Here is an 8255-nt window from a genome sequence, read left to right as displayed (position 1 = left end):
CCCTCACAATCAAGAGAGTCTTAATATCCTTTCTGGCAGGTTTTCACTCTTTGATTTCACATTATATAGGGGACTGGATACTTTGAACATACTTTAGAAACTCTCAAAAGTAAACTTTTTATGGTAAGTCCTTTACATCTCCATGGTAAATCCTGTTGTGCTTTTAAAATATGCTCACAGGCACACGTATGGAAGTGTAGCTGCATTATGAGCTGAATGATAACACAAGAGGTTGTGTGCTGCTTGCCTGTTGTAGGTTGACAAGGTTGATTGCTTCAGACACAATGACCAAACCTCACTAGAGACATCCATCATCCAGGGAGAGCCCCCTTCTCCTGGTCCTGGTACTCAGTGGTGAAATAAAACACATACAGACTGTGCTATGAGTTGGTCCTTGTCTCCCCTTCATCACTGAGATCTGTTATGGTGAATGCAGCCATAGGTTTTCTTCTGCTCTTGGAATTTCAGGCTATATATTCTATTTGTTTTATTTATTTCTCTGAATGAAATTGAATTTTATGTTTGTTTTCACCAGCATGCCCCAGCTGATAATGTTGGGGTTACAGCAGTCTCATGAGTGCAACTCTCATTTTGGTTCCCAGCAGGTAGAAAATTTTTCTCCCTTTTTCTTCTTTTTGTGTGTGTTTTTGCCCCTGTATCTCCTTCAGAAATGCAGCTGTTAGAATTTGTAAATCCTACCAACAAAAAAATGATACACAGGGAAAAGCAAAGATATTTACCCATCAGTGAGCTAGACAAACATCTTCATTTCAGTGATTCAGACAACAAATCAAATAAAGAAAGAAACCCTCTGATGAACTCCATTGCTTCCCTTCATCCAGCTCATCTGATGCTGAAGTGAAATACATTTCTGCAAGTACAGTCAAGCCATAAATTGAACAATGAATATCTTGTCCAGTAAAGCTCATATCCCAGCTGGGGTTTTCAGCAGCTTGAGCAACATTTCTGAGGGGAAGACCTTTATGAAGGAGATTAAGGAGTGCCCATGTTCTTTTCCCATATGACTGGAGGAGTAATGACTCTCTGCAAGATCCTGGCTGCTCTCCTGCGAGCAGGGAAAAAGAGGAAGTCAGATTCCACGCTATTTATGTTGAGAACATTTGGGAGGGAGTTGGGCTTTTACCTCCCTCTTTAATCACTGCTCTGGGTTGATGGAAAGGTTCTGAGACAAGTATTTGAAAGTGGTTTCAAGCCTTGCTCTCTTAGTACTTGTATTTTTAAATAATCTGTTCCCTTCCACTGAAAAGTGCTTGTATAGTTGGGCCCTGTAAGGGTGATCACAAGAAGGATTTGGGGCTAAATTCTGCTCAAGGAGGTAAGTTCAGTCTCTTATGCAGTCTCTAACAGTGCCAAAGGTACAGAAGTACCCCTACAGCTCTGCTTTTGAAAGCCCTCCCCTGATGATGTGGTTTGTAGGTGCACTGGTATGAGCCTTTGGATCTGGTGTGCAATGGAAATGGCAAACAAGACAATTCTAATATGCCAATCAAGCTGTTTTCTCACTATTTTTTTTTTTTACCTGTTCATCCCTCTTTGTTGCTAAATAACTGGCATCTGCATTCATATTTGTGGTCCTGAGAGGACCCTAGGAAGAGTGCTGAACCCTATTGAATGTGGTGTGCTAAAAACAGTGCTGCTGCTGCCCAGTTCTTTGGAGTGTTCTTAAGAAAAAAAACCTCTTGGATTTTTGCCAGTGGCTTGGAAAGAGGCTGGATTTGGACTACTGCATTTTCTTTCTCAGTCAAGAGACTGTGTCTAAAATTTATTTGTGATTATTTTAGTGATGATGAAAATGAGGAAAGGAAGGATACATGTCAGTGTTAGTTTGAAGCTATGCCGGTTTAAACCTATTTTTCCATATCAAGTAGTTGTCATATTCCATTTGGTAGCTGCGAATCCGTAACAGAAAACACCTTGGAATCTTTGTTGCTTAAGGTTTGGCATGTTATGTGTAGTGTGCTGATGATACTGGAGGTGGGTCTGCTGTATTTGCATGAGGGAGAGCCCAAACACCCAGTTTTAACACACTTTGTAAATCTGCTGATGTTGGAGTTGCCTTTAGTGCTTAAGAAGGAGGCTCAGAACCCAGAGGACCACTGCAGTCTTGAGAGCCTGACATTAAAGCCAGTTAGAGCGAGAAAAATCAGCAAGAAAACAAAGAGTCAGGGGAGCCTACGTCAGACTTTCCCCTTTGCTAAGACAAATTAATGATTTATTATTAATACCATCATCCTGCAAATCTGGATGAGGATTGCTCTTGACCTTTTTGATTTTTTTTCATTCTAGGAAAATTGGGGTCTGGAAAAGCCATGTTTCACTGCCATTATCCAGCATTTTAGCAGGGAGAGAGGCTTGCATTCACATTTTCACCATGTATTCTCTACACAGACATGGAGAAGCACAGATGTGCAGATAATGTCACCCACATTTTGCCCTGGCTTCAGGACCATAAGCTAATTTTATAACAATTGACGGTGACTTAAACTAATGTTGCTAGGGTGCTGTCAGTGATGCTGAATAAATAGGGAAGGACTTCAGGAGAACAGCAAACAGCAGCTGTGACGACTTTTGTTCTGAAGCTACCTCTGCATGCCAGATTTTACCCTCCAGGCACAGCAGCAGAGCACAGCTCCCACCTGTTATCTCTCACCATTGAGGCTTGCTTCTTTCTGTTTAAGTTAGGTTAAATATTTCTCCTTTTCCCAGGATTCAGAGCTCATCAGGCCAGCTGTGGTGCACAGCCTTGAAACACAAAACAGCTGGAGACATAATGTGAACAAAGTTCACCTTTTCTTGTTTACATTTGAAAGCTGCTGCACTGTTTATGGGATGATGCATTTGTTTAAATGAATGTCCAGCTATTATTGATTTTTCATCTCCCCCCCCCTTTTTTTTTTTTTCTTTTTCTTTATGATTGTGTCACTGGTGTCGTGCAGCAGAAATCTCTCGCTTTAGCACACCTGCTCACAAATTGACTGTGGAAAGATTAGGCCATGTTCTCCCTACAGTTGCTGTGGTGAAACTCAGGCATGGATTTGCCCAAAAGACTCCATGGAGTCTCTCTCATTCCTTTCAGCATCCCTACAGATCTCTTTGAATTTGCACAGCGTAACAAAATGTCAGCTGGGTATGTAGCTCCCTCCTTCCTCTTCCCCTCTTTCTCCTCTCCCTTCTGATCAGAGGAACTGCCTCTGGTCACACTTGTGTCCTCCTGGGATTGTGTGAGAGGGAGCAAGAAGCAGGGATAGCAACTGAGAATTTCAACCTCTTCAAGGGTTTGGAGAGCTAGTAACTTGGAGGTTGTATACAAAGGGTATAAGAGTCTCAGTCAATAATTTCACATTCCCAGCAACTTGCATTGAGCTGAGGTTTCAGTTTAAGGACAGCAGCTGGTAGAAATGGGAATGAAATTACTGAGGACCTGCTACAGCTTTCAGAAGTTTTTATTTTTCCTGCTCGTTTACAATTAATGCCTTGTTTTGTTTTGAATTTGTCTACATTCAGCTTCACACTGAGAGGGTAACTTTTATATGTTTGCAATATTAACACTGACATATTACTGCTGCAATCACTTCATTTATTTTTTACTACTGTCCCAAAAGAGCTATTTGAACCCTTGAAGTTTTGTAGGTCTGCTTGAGGTAAGACAGAAATTTCCCTGGTGTGGAAGTACCATGCTTGAGGCATCAGTGTTAAACATCAGGTGATCACAACTGGTTGGATGAATCCCTTTTCTGAGGTTGGAACTGCTGCTTCTCCCCACCACCATTGTGTAATAACTTACTAAGAAGGAAAGTTTCTTCTCTTTTCAGAGAAAATTTGGCTCATGCCTTAAAACCCAGAGATTTATGTTCTTTAAAATGTGTGTGGGTTTTCTAATCCTGTTCAGTGTAACTGTAGATGGTCTCCACAGCCACATAAATCCTCCACTACTCTTTGATTCCAGCCAAGACCTTGGCTCCAGTGATACCTGGTTGTTATGTGTTCTACTGAGCTACAGTGAAGCTAATTGTGTTTGATATGGCTCCAGTACTCAGTACAGGGAGGAACTCGCTTAAGTCCATCCAAAGGATTTACACAGTATAATCTGTGGGTCTTCTCAACAAGCCAACATTCTTAGCAAGCTAAATGTGAGCACAACCTCTCTCTTAGTCTGTTTCTTCTTGTGAGGACAGATCCTGCACTCCTAAATGGCAAGCAAGGCAAATGCAGGTTGAAAATTCTGTTGGTAAAGGCACAGGCTGAACGTTCTCCAAGTGCTGAATCTCCAGGGAAAATCCTTGAGAAGGTTTCTTCTAAAACCTTGTGTATGTGAGTGATTTCAGTTTTGCTTGGTCACTTTTGCATGTCACTTCTTGTCTGAGGTTGTCTAGCAGGTGCATAATTTTAGGATATCACTCTGGGGGAAAAATTGTTCTTGTTCCTTTTATTTTAGAGAGTCAGAGAGATTACTGACTTGTAGTCTGTGATACTAAACCATTCAATCTGTCCCTAAGACTTCTAAAAGTCTGCTTTCCAGTGGATGTGAAAACCTGAAATTCATTCTTGAAGAAGCTTCAAGCTTCTTTAATCAGAAAATGAACCACTTTCATCAGCCTTGATCTTTTGCAGTCTAACTAGTGAAAAACATGAGTTTCACATCTTCTGTCTTATGTGCTTCACAACTTGGAGACTCTTGCAGTTTATCTCAAGGCATGTTTGGACTTTTGGCCCTTTCCTGCTGGCCCAGAACCTGAGTGTAATGGGGCTTGCATTGTTTTCCTTCTTCATGTAGTATAAGCTTAAAGATTAAAAAAAACCCAAAAGAACAAAACCAACACCAGCTCTTCACATATTTGAAGCATAACTATAACTGAGATATGAATACCCAAATATAACTTTTGTTCCCCATTATTCCTATTCTTTAGCTATGTAAACATCAGATTCTTGTAAACATGACAAATCTGTGTTCCAATGAAGCCTGTAAAAGTCCATCTTCTCCTTTCAGCTAAAGTAATTTAAATCTGGGATAACTCAATTTTCTTGATTTGAATTGCTGGAGTTGACATAGCTGTGGCTGACAGCACAGGTTGGCTAGCAGTTCCCAACAGCAGGAAATCATGAGGTCACACTTGCTTCTTGGTCCAAAGATGGCTTTGTCTTCATTCCAGGTGAAGCTGCACCAAAAAAAAAAAGTGGTTTATAATTTTTGGTTTCTGCACCTGTGTTTTAGTCACAATTATCATGTAGGGTACAGAGACATCAAAATAACTTGAGCAACTGCAGGAGGTTTAATTATTATTGCCTAATAAAGTATTGTTAGGAAAAATAGATAGAAAAGAAAATCTCTCAATTTCTCTAAGTAAGGATAATATTAGATATATTAAAAAGTACACAGAAACCTTGATGAAAATTGCTGAGAATATTTTTTAACTCTGTCTGGCAATATTTTTCTGTATTAGTTATTAAACATTTGCACTTCAGATCTTCTCTTCCTTTCTCTGTTCCCACAAACAATTCACAAAAGTGTAATAAATCAAACCAGACTCAAAAAAAACCTAAGTTCCATAAGTAGAAGGTTAAAGAACCCTTTACTTATTCCAATTATTCTTTCAAATAATGCTTTTATAAAACAAAATCAAAAGGCGAAAAAAGCCACCACCAAAAGAAAGGACAGAGACAGAGACCAGTGAGAATTGTATAATGGGGGACATGTGCTCCCTTTCATTTTCGTGAAATTCTTGCCAGAAATACTTGCTAATAACTGCAAATACTTTTTCTGCAAAAGAACTTGGAATCATTAGGTGAAATCTTTCTGAAATGTGGTGAACTCATTGACAGGATGTAGTTAGTTTATTAGTTAATTCGATAGAATATATACATTTCTTCTTTCCTGCTTTGCAGAAGAACTAGAAACTTCTCTCTGAAGTTTTTAGGAATATGAATAAGCCCCCAGGGCTTTAAATTTAACACTTTCTGTTCTGTGTTAATCTATACTGCTATTGCTGAATAAGTTGTGTTGCCTCTGTTAAGTTTTTGTCTATGCAATTTCTCAGACACTGATGGATATAAACTGAAGATTTATGGCCTTATTAGTCTATCTCTGGACTTCTTAGAGTGTATCCCTATGTTAATAATGACCTTTTCTGAATGAAATAGAATAAAATTTCAACATTATAGTATCTAATATTAAATTTATTTAAAATACTTTAGAATATTTTAATGTAAACAACTTATTTTAATAAAGATAAAAATTACTTTCAAACATTTGAGAACTTTGTCATTCAGAAATATTTTTAGCACCATATTTCTATAGATTTTATTTTATTTTTTTTTAAATTTACCACAGTGATTTATGAAACACTAAGCTGAGCTGAGCATCCTCTTGTTTACTTTGGGCAAACTGAGTGACGAAAACAGACTTTAACAGCATTTTCCTGTACCAGGCAGTTTTCATTATCTCACAATGTATTTATGGTATGGCAATATAAGCTGAAGTAGATTGTATTGGCACTGCCAGCATTAGTAAAATATTCCATTTGTAATACATCTAGCACTGCAGCGATTCATGGTATTGCCAGTGGAATTTTCAAGGTATGCATCGCTGACATGAGCCTGCTCTCCCCAAAGTAAGGAGAAATTTTAGATGCTGAAATAAGAGCAGAATTTAGCTTGAGAGAGTTAGTGAAACTAAGAGTGAGAACTTTTGAGATGCAAAGTTGAATACAGGGCAATGATTTTTTTTTAATGAAAAAGATTGTGCTAACAAAGCATAGCAAATATTCTCAAAGATGTTCAATTACACATTTACACAGCCATTTTACACTTCCTTAAAGTATTTCGATAGCTACGTGCCAGAAATGATATCAAATGCAGTACCTTGGTCAATATGGTGAAGTTAATTTACCCTTTCTAGCATGTCTGCTCTGTGATCCTCTCCTAAAGCCATAATATTTCTTCCATACCGGCTGCATCCAGGGTACAACACGGAGCGTCTGGGAATAAATCAGGATTATGTAGAGCAAGTGGCTGTTATTTATGGGACCGTTGTTCACTGGTGAAGAAGTTGAAGTGCATGTAGCTGATATGATGGGAACAGTGAGGAGGAGACCCCTGAGACTGCAGGAGACGTTTTCCTTTTCTCACTTCCCCGCCTGGCACCTGAAGAAGAAATTTTAAGGAAAGGCCTGCTTTGTCTCTGCTGCTTCAGACAGAAGCCGACCCACTGGAGATGCAGGCAGGAGAGAATTTAGCTGTTAAAGTCAAAGAAATATTTTCTGATTAGGTGTGAACTGATTTTATTATTTTTCCCTAACAGCTTATAAAGTGACCCACTTTAGGTAACTTTTTATGAAGTATCAAAAAACACTTATGCAATGCCAGAGCAGCTGCTGACAAATTTCAAGCTTTTATTTCAAAGCATGAAACAGTTAAGTGGTTGGAAGAATACTTTTAAGCATGAGAACAGCAAAGTAATGTGAAGAGCTGTGCATTTATTTTGAGATGTCTGCAGTCCCAGCTCTCATGAATTTTTACTTGGTGTGGTGATTTAGCCAGTTCACATGATGCTTCCCAGCTTTCATCTCGGTATTTCTCTGAATAAAAATAAATTCGACAAACGCCAAAATCAAACCACCAGCTCCCCCCAAATCTCAATGTAAAACAAGCCCACCAATTTGAAGAATTTTCTTCCAGGTAACTGCATTTGTCTGAAAGCAGTGCTTTTAAATGGGAAATGCCAGCTGATCTGCTTGATAAATGCTGAGCTTGAGCTTATTTCTTGAGCTTGCAGACACAGCAGAGATCTAAAATTCTGATTTTGGTGTGTGTGTGTAAGGACACACCAGAAAGGATCAAACAGATTTCATTTGGACAACACAAAGAGATGAAGTTCCTCCCTAGCAAGTCCCATGCAATGTCAGCATGCCAAAAGTCGTGTATTCTGAAGATTTTTTATTTATAAAATAAAGTCAGTTTTGAGTCAAAGCCCAGATTTTACGAACGCTTACCCAGAACAATTTGTGGTAAGGTTAAGCAAGTTAGTGGGATGTTCCCATGTAATTTTCACTTGTGATTAGTTGATTTTGCTTCTTTGAGTTTTAGGGGTTTAGATGTAAACTTCTGAAAGCTTTCTGGACTGATTGCTTCTCGGTCTTATGAAATGTCTTTCAACTGAGCACTGTAAAATCCAGAACACTAAAATCACTGGGAAGGAACATAACTTGAAGGAATTTAGCATTGCAGATCCAACTTTC

The sequence above is a fragment of the Cyanistes caeruleus genome, chromosome 2, assembly GCF_971803275.1.
Source record: "Cyanistes caeruleus chromosome 2, bCyaCae1.hap1.1, whole genome shotgun sequence".
In the NCBI taxonomy this organism is placed as follows: Eukaryota; Metazoa; Chordata; class Aves; order Passeriformes; family Paridae; genus Cyanistes; species Cyanistes caeruleus.
The sequence above is the reverse complement of the archived record's forward strand: the minus strand, read 5'-3'. Positions refer to the sequence as shown.